Genomic DNA, 9,936 nt, shown 5'->3' with positions numbered 1-9,936 from the left:
TATTAATACTATGTTGAATAAGAGTGGTGAGAACAGTTATCCTTGTCTTGCTCCTGTTTTTAGAGGAAATGCTTTCAACTTTTCATCATTGAGTATGATGTTAGCTGTGGTTTTGTCATATATGCCCTTTATTATATAAAGGTATGTTGCCTCTATACCAACTTTGTTGAGAGCTTTTCTCATAAATCAGATTTTGAAGTTCATTGATTTTTGTCAGTTGCTTTTGCTGGAGCTATGATCATTTGATTTTATCCTTTATTATGCTAATCTGGTGCATCATTTTTTAAAAAGTAAATTTTATTTATTTTTGGCTGTGTTGGGTCTTTGCTGCTGTGTGCAGGCTTTCTCTAGTTGCGGCGAGTGGGGGCTACTCTTTGTTGCAGTGCATGGGCTTCTCATTGTAGTGGCTTCTCATTGCAGAGCATGGGCTCTAGGTGTGCGGGCTTCAGTAGTTGCGGCACACGGGCTCCGTAGTTGTGGCTCATGGGGTCTAGAGCACAGGCTTAGTAGTTGTGGCGCATGGGCTTAGTTGCTCCACGGCATGTGGGATCTTCCCAGACCAGGGCTCGAACCTGTGTCCCCTGCATTGGCAGGCGGATTCTCAACCACTGCACCACGAGAGAAGCCCCTAATCTGGTGTGTCATTTAACTGATTTGCATATATTGAATCATCCCTGCATCACTGAGATAAATCCCACATGATCATGGGGTATGGTTCTTTTAATGTATTGTTGAATTCAGTTTGCTAATATTTTGTTGAGGATTTTTGCATCTGTGTTCATCAGGAATATTGGCCTGTAATCTACTACTTTTTTTTTTTTTGGTAATAGCTTTATCTGGTTTTCATATATGTGTGATATTGGTCTCAGAAAATTAGTATGGAAACACTCCTTCAATTGTTTGGAATAGTTTGTGAGGGTAGTTGTGCTTTATCAGTGAAGCCACCTGACCCTGGACTTTTGTTTATTGGAAGTTTTTTTTTATTACAGATTCAATTTCATTACTAGCAATTGATCTGTTTAGATTTTTTTATTCCTGATTCAATCTTGGAAGAATTATAATTCTAGGAATTTATCCATTTCTTATAGGTTGTCCAATTTGTTAGTGTGTAATTGTTTGTAGTAATCTCTTATGATACTTTTACTATGGTGTCTGTTGTAACTTCATCACTTTCACTCCTGATGTATTTGAGTCTTCTTCTTCAAAAAACATACTACATTTGTCTTATTAAGCTTTTAAAAAGAATAAGTGTTTAATCTCCTACTCTTACTGTATGTATACCTTTTCCAGTGAGATTTTTACTTTTGTGTGTTTTCTTGTTACTAATTAGTGATACTAATTTTAAGCTTAAATACATTTCTTCAACATTTCTTGTAAGGATGTTTTATTAGTGATGAATTCATTTAGCTTTTGCTAGTCTGGGAAACACTTGATCTCTCTTTCGATTCTGAATCATAATCTTGTTGGTACAGTATTCTTGTTGTAGCCTTTTTCCTTTAAGCCCATTGAATATATCCTGTCATTCATTTCTGGTCTGCAAATCTGCTGAAAAGTCACCTGATAGTATTATGAGAATACCTTGCACATAACCAGTTAATTTTATTTCACTGCTTCTATGATCCCTCTTTGTCTTTAATTTTTGACATTTTAACTATGATATGTCTTGGTATGGATCTGTTTGTCTTCAGCTTGTTTGGCACGCTCTGTTTTTCTGGAACTGGATGTCTGTTACATTTACCAGGTCAGGAAAATTGTCAGTTATTATATCCTCTAATAAGTTATCTGCCCCTTACTCTCTTTCTCCTCTTTCTGGGACCCCTATAATGCTAGTGTTAGTATTCTTGATATTGTGCCAGAAGTCCCTTTATCTATCATTTTAATTCTTTTTTCTTCTTGCTATTCAGTTCAGGTAAGTTTCACTACTTTGACTTCCAGATCACAGATTTGTTCTTCTGTATTATATAATCTAATATTGCTTCCCTTTAGTGTGTGTGTGTGTTTTTAATCTCAGTTATTGTATTTTTCAGCTCTTTGGTTCTTTCTTTACATTTTATTACACTCTCACTGTGTTTATCTATTCTCCTCCTGACTTGAGTGAGCATTCTGATAATCATTACCTTGAACACTTTTTTTTTCAGGTAGAAAGTGTTTCCCTGTTTTGTCTAGTTCTTATTCTGATGTTGTGTCGTTAGTTCATTTGTAATATATTCATCTCTTCCCTTATGCTTCTTAATTCTTTGTGCATTTCTACTCACTAGGTTCAGTTCATGACATTCTTCAGTCTTGGAGAAGTGGCCTTATACAAGAGATGGCCTACAGGGCCCAGCAGCACATTCTCCTCTGGGCAGCACAGCCAGATGCTGCAGGGAAGTCCCCTATGTGCCCTGCATGTCCCTTTCTGTTGTAAAAGGGTCAACTATTGTGCACAAGCTGTTAGGTGGGGGTGGACCCTGGTCTAAATATCTGTGAGGTCCTGCATTATGTGATTGCTGTGGGTGTGCTCATAGGCAAGGTAGCCCTCCATGATGGGTCTGCTCCAGGTGCACAGGTGGGTAGGGAAGGCCCCCAGTGTGTTTGCTTGTGAGGCCTTGTGATGCAGGAGTGCTGTAGACCGCGTGGTACATGGGGCAGGCCCTTGATACTAATCAGTTAGAAGGAAGATTCTAAAATGTTGTCTCTCGATGTCTCAGTCCGTAGCAGGAGTCCAAGCTGCCTCTTGCTTTCTGAGATTAGCATGTGGGTCTGACCCAGATGTCTTTCAAACTACTGGCTCTGCACAGAGATTGAGAACATGTGAGGTTTGGTGTGTGCCCTTTAAGAGTGGAGTCTCAGTTTCCTTTAACTTCCAGCTCTCCTGAAAGTAAGTCCTACAGGTTTTCAAAGCCAGACCTGCTGTGTTCTTTCCTTCCCAATGCAGGAACTCTGGGTTGGGCAGCCTGATGTAGGGCTCAGACCCTTCCCTCCTTGGGGAGGACCTATCCAGTTGTTGTATCTGTAAATCGTGGGGCACAGTGCTGAAGGTGTGGGTTCTAACTAGACTGTGTTTCCAATCCACTTACGTGCCTTGTGGTTTCTCATTCTTTATAGCTTGAGTTGTGGGAAATTATCTCTGCTAGTCTTCAGGGCATTCTCAGAGATAATTTCTCAGTAAGTAGTTGTAATTTTGGTGTGCCCATGGGAGGAGGTGAGCTCAGGATCTTCCGTACTCCATCCTCTGGCTCCCCTCTCCCCTTTTGTAAAATATATGCATTTCTCACTGTAAACACATCTCTCTGAATTGTGTTTACTATATTCCATATGTTTAGGTACTTTGTGTTTCCACATTTATTTGCTTTAAGATATTTTTTGAGGGCTTCCCTGGTGGCGCAGTGGTTGAGCATCCACCTGCCGATGCAGGGGACACAGGTTCGTGCCCCAGTCCGGGAAGATCCCACATGCCGCAGAGTGGCTGGGCCCGTGAGCTATGGCCGCTGAGCCTGCGTGTCCCGAGGCTGTGCTCCGTAACGGGAGAGGCCACAGCAGTGAGAGGCTTGCGTACCGCAAGAAAAAAAAAAGATATTGTTTGATTTCCCTTTTGATTTATTCTTGCATGCATTGTTTGTTCAATAGCTTGTTGTTCAATATCTAAGTGCTCTTGAATATTCAATTATTCTTCCTAATACCGAATTTCAGTTTCATAGCATTGTGGCTGGAAAAGATACTTGATATGATCTTAATCTTCTTGGATTCTTGAAGCCTTGTTTTGTGGCTTACCATATTATGTATCCTAGGAAATATTCTATGTACACTTAAGAAGAATGGACGTTTCACTGCTGTTGAGTGGAATGTACTATATACGTCTGTTAGGTTCACTTGATAGCAAGTGTAATGTTAAGCCCAAAGTTTCCTGATTGTATAGATCATCTATAGGCTGAATATAAATGTTGAAAGTTAGGTAGTGAAGTTTCTTACCATTCTTATATTTCTGTACATTTTCCACTTCATATTTGTTAATATTTTCTTTCTATATTTAGAGGCTCCAGTGCTGGATCCATACTTATTTATAACTCATTATTTCTTAATGCATTAATCCCTATATCATTCTATAATAACCTTTGATTCTTTGAGAGGTTTGTCTTCGTCTATTTTGCCTGATACTAGACTATTCTGTAATTATCATTTTCATGGAGTATCTTATTTCCAATCTTTCAGTTTTATCCTATCTATGGCCTAAAGTTAAAAAAGATTTCTTGTCCACAGTATATAATTAATCTTGTTAAAAAAATTCATTCAACCACAGTAGGGAGATTTTAAGTTGAAGTATAGTTGATATATAGTATTATATTAGTGTCAGGGGTACAACATAGTGGTTTAACATTTTATAAATTATACTCCATTTGAGGTTATTACAAAATAATGACTCTATTTCCTTATGTTGTACAATACATCCTTGTTTATTCTGTAAATAGGGTATTGGATTAAGAGAAACAAGCTACTATCTCTCTCTCCTGCTTCACTCTCCCAACTAGTTACCACTAATTTGTTCTCTGTGAGCCAATTTCTGTTTTGTTATATAAATTCCTTTGTTCTGACTTACATGTGGAATCTAAAAAACTGAATAGAGTATTTGACTTATTTCACTAAGTATAATACACTCTAGGTCCATCCATGTTGTAGCACATGGCAGAATTTTTATATTTAATGGCTGATTAATGTCCCATTATATACATATATATTTAATATATTTTATCCATTCATCTGTTGATAGTTTGCTGCCATATCTTGGCTATTGGAAATAATGCTGTTATAAATATTGGGGTGCATGTATCTTCAAATTGGTGTTTTCGCTTTCTTTGTGTATATACCCACCAGTGGAATTGGTTTTTTTTTTTAACATCTTTATTGGAGTATAATTGCTTTACAATGTTGTGTTAGTTTCTTCTGTATAACAAAGTGAGTCAGTTATATGTATACATATATCCTCATATCCCCTCCCTCTTGCATCTCCTTCCCATTCTCCCTGTCCCACCCCTCTAGGTGGTCACAAAGCATGAGCTGATCTCCCTGTGCTATGTGGCTGCTTCCCACTGGCTATCTATTTTACATTTGGTAGTGTGTATATGTCATTGCTACTCTCACTTCGTCACAGCTTACCCTTCCCCCTCCCGGTGTCAAGTCCATTCCCTACATCTGCGTCTTTATTCCTGTTCTGCCCCTAGGTTCATCAGAACCTTTTTTTTTTTTTTTAGATTCCATGTATATGTGTTAGCATATGGTATTTGTTTTTCTCTTTCTGACTTACTTCCCTCTGTATGACAGACTCTAGGTCCATCCACCTCACTACAAATAACTCAATTTCCTTTCTATTTACGGCTGAGTAATATGGAATTTTTTCTTAATACAGTAGGTCTCATTTTAGTTTTTTGACAACCTCAGTAATATTTTCATAGTGGTTGCACCAATTTACAATCTCACCAACAGTGTACTAGGGTTCCCTTTCCTCACAATCCCCACTAACATTTGTTATCTTTAGACTTTTTGATGAGAGCCATCTTGACAGATGTGAGGTCATGTCTCATTGTGGTTTTGATTTGCATTTATCCAGTGACTAGTGATGTTTAGCATTTTTTCATTTGCCTGTTGGCTATCGGTATATCTTCTGTGGAAAAAAGTCTATTACGGGTTTCTCTCCATTTTTCATCTCTTTTTGTTTTTTGATACTGAGTGGATGAGCTTTTTATATAATTTGGATATTAACCCCTTCTCCATCATATCCTTTGTGTACATTTTTCTCCCATTCTGTAGGCTATCTTTTCATTTTGTCTAACATTTCCTTTGCTCTGCAAAAGATTTTAATTAGGTCTCATTTGTTTCTTTTTCCTTTTATGTCTTTTTCCCTTAGGTGACAAATCCAAAGAAAGTGTTCCCATTTGTGACAAAGAGTGTTCAGCCTATGTTCTCTCCTAGGAGTTTTAGGGTTTCAGGTATTCCATTTACGTCCCTAATCATTTTGAGTTTGCTTTTGGTTATGGTGTGAGGAAATGTTCTAATCACATTATTTTATCTGTAGGGCTCCAGTATTCCCAGCACCACTTATTATAGAGACTATTTTTCTCCATGTATATTTGTGCTTCTTTGTAGTAGATTTGTTGACCATAGGTGTGCAGGTTCCTTTCTGGGCTCACTATACTATTTCATTGATCTATATGTCTCTTTTGTGATTATTTTAGTTTTGTAGCCAGGAAGTGTGATATCTCCAGCTTTGGTGTTTTTTCTCAGGATTGCTTTAGCAATGTGGGTAATTTTTGGTTTTATATTTATTTTAGAGTTATCTGCTCTAGTTCTGTGAAAAATGTCATGGGTATTTTGCGAGGATTAATTTAAATCTATAGGTTGCTTGGAATATTATGTGGCTCTCTGAAAAATCTTAGTTATTCCAATCCAAGAGGATGGAATCATTTATTTATTTGTGACATCTTCCATTACTTTCATCAATGTCTGTTTTTGTGGCAGTACGATATTATTTTGATTACTGCTACAAAAACAGACACATAGATCAATGAAATATAATAAAGAGCCTAGATAGGAACTCACAACCCTATGGTCAATAAATCTACTACAAAGGAGGAGAGAATATGCAATGGAGAAAAGACAGTCCCTTCAATAACTGATGCTGTTCAAACTGGAAAGCTATAGCTAAAAAAATGAGATTAGAATGTTTTCTCACACTGCACACAAAAACAAATACAAAATGGATTACATATCTAAATGTATTACCCCAAACAAATCTCCTAGGAGAGAACATAAGTAGAACGCTCTTTTGCAATAAATGGGAACACTTTCTTTTTTGGATCTGTCTCCTAATGGAAAAAGACATAAATATTCCATTGTATATTGGACCTAGATCTAGAGTCAGTCATACAGAGTGAAGTAAGTCAGAAAGAGAAAAACAAATACCGTATGTTAACACATATATATGGAATCTAGAAAAAATATGGTTCTGAAGAACCTAGGGACAGGACAGGAATAAAGACGCAGATGTAGAGAATGGACTTGAGGAGATGGGGAGGGGGAAGATGGGATGAAGTGAGAGAGTGGCATGGACATATATACACTACCAACTGTAAAATAGATGGCTAGTGGGAAGCAGCTACATAGCACAGGGAGATCAGTGCAGTGCTTTGTGACCACCTAGAGGGATGCGTTATGGGGATATATGTATATGTATAGCTGATTCACTTTGTGATACTGCAGAAACTAACACACCATTGTAAAGCAATTATATTCCAATAAAGATGTTAAAAAAGACATAAAAACAAAAATAAACCTAAATAAATTTAAAATATTTTGCAGAGCAAAGGAAACATTAGACAAAATGAAAGAGAGTGAAAACTATACGCAAAGTATATGATGGGAAAGGGGTTAATGTCCAAATTACGTAAAGAGTTCATCCACTCAATATCAAAAAACAAAGGATGAAAACATGGGGAGAAACGCCTAATAGACATTTTTCCACAGAAGGTATACAGATAGGCAACAGGCACATGAAAAAAATGCTAAACATCAGTAATCACTAGATAAATGCAAATCAAAACCAGAATGAGACATCACCTCACATCTGTCAAAATGGCTGTCATCAAAAAGTCTACAGATAACAAATGTTAATGAGGATTGTGAGAAAAGGGAACCCTAGTACACTGTTAGTGGGATTGTAAACTGGTACAACCACAATGAAAATATTATGGAGGTCGTCAAAAAACTAAAAGGAAAACTACTGTATTAAGAAACATTCCACTGCTGGGTATATATGCAAAGAAAGTGAAAATACCAATCTGAAAATATGTATGCACCCCAATATTTATAGCAGTATTATTTCCAATGGCTAAGATATGGGAGCAAAATAAATGTCCATCAACAGATGAATGGATAAAGAAGCTGTGACATGTGTGTGTATATATATATATATGTGGGTTTGTGTGTGTATAGATAGATATACATATTACTCAGCCTTAAAAAAATAAAAATTCTGCCACGTGTAACAACATGGATGGTGTAGAGTGTATTAAATTAGTGAAACAGACAAAGACAAATACTCTATGTTCTGACTACATGTGGAATCTAAAAAATTAAAGGAATGTATATAACAAAATAGAAATTGACTCACAGGGAACAAATTAGTGGTTACTAGTGGGGAGAGTGAAGGGGGAAGGGAGAGATAGTAGCTTCTTTGTCTTAATCCAATACCCCTATATATAAACAAACAAGGATGTATTGTACAACATAGGGAAATAGAGTCATTATTTTGTAATAATTTCAAATGGATTATAATCAATAAAAATGTTAAACCATTATGCTGTACCAATGAAACAAATATCAACTATACTATAATATTATATATCAACTATACTTCAATTTAAAAAATCCCTTCAGTGGCTGAATGGATTTTTTTTAAACAAGATCAATTATATACTGTGTGCAAGAGATCTGTGTTAACTTTAAGGCCATAGATAGAACAAAATTGAAAGACTGGAAAAAAGATATTCCATGCAAATGATATTTACCTGACTAGTGTAATATCAGGCAAAATAGACTAAGTCAAACGTCTCTCAAAGAATCTTAGGCTATTATATAATGATAAAATGATAAAGGGATTAATGCATCAAGAAATTCTGACAATTATAAGTAAGTATGTATCCAGCATTGGAGCCTTTAAACATAGAAAGAAAATATTAACAGATATGAAGGGGAAATGTGTAGAAATACAATAAGGGTAAGAAACTTCAATACCCAACTTTCAACATTGATATTCTGTCTGGATGATCTATACAATCAGGAAACTTTGGACTTCACATTACACACATTATCAAGTGAACTTAACAGACATATACAGTACATTCCATTCAACAGCAGCAAAATGTCCATTCTTAAGTGCACATAGATCATTTCCTAGGATAGATCATATCTTAAGCCACAAAACAAGGCCTCAAAAATTCAAGATTAAATTCATATCAACTATCTTTTCCAACCACAATGGTATGAAACTGAATTTCAATATTAGGAAGAATAACTGAATATTCAAGAGCACTTAGAAATTGAAGAACAAGCTCTTGAACAACCAATGCATACAAGAATAAATCAAAAGGGAAATCAAACATTATTTTTTTAAAAGTAAATTAATTTTGTTTATTTCTGGCTGCGTTGGGCCTTCGTTGCTGCGTGTGGGCTTTCTCTAATTAATTGTAGTGAGTGGGGGCTACTCTTCGTTGAGGTGCATGGGCTTCTCATTGTGGTGGCTTCTTCTGCTGCAGAGCATGGGCTCTAGGTGCACGGGCTTCAGTAGTTGCGGCACACAGACTCAGTAGTTGTGGTGCACGGGCTTAGTTACTCCATGGCATGTGGGATCTTCCTGGACCAGGGCTCGAACCATGTCCCCTGAATTGTCAGACGGGTTCTTAACGACTGCACCACCAGGGAAGCCCCAAACAATATCTTAAAGCAAACAAATATGGAAACACAAAGTACCTAAACGTATGGAATACAATTCAGAGAGATGTGTTTACAGTGAGAAATGCATTTGTGTGTGTGTGTATATATATATATATATATATTTTTTTTTGGCTGCGTTGGGTCGTTGTTGCTGTACGTGGCTTTTCTCTAGTTGCGGTGAGTGCGGCTACTCATTGCAGTACACAGGTTTCTCGTTGAAGTGGCTTCTCTTGTTGTAGAGCATGGGCTCTAGGTACACAGGCTTCAGTAGCTGTGGCACATGGGCTTAGTTGCTCTGCAGCATGTGGGATCTTCCTGGACCAGGGCTCGACCCCCTGTCCCCTGCATTGGCAGGCAGATTCTTAACCACTGAACCACCAGGGAAGCCCTGCATATATTTTAAAAAAGGGGAGAGGGGGGCCAGAGGATGGAGTAAGGAAGATCCTGAGCTCACCTTCTCCCATGGGCACA

Source organism: Mesoplodon bidens (genome assembly GCF_964165515.1).
Source record: "Mesoplodon bidens genome assembly, chromosome: 18".
NCBI classification, from domain to species: domain Eukaryota; kingdom Metazoa; phylum Chordata; class Mammalia; order Artiodactyla; family Ziphiidae; genus Mesoplodon; species Mesoplodon bidens.
The sequence above is the reverse complement of the archived record's forward strand: the minus strand, read 5'-3'. Positions refer to the sequence as shown.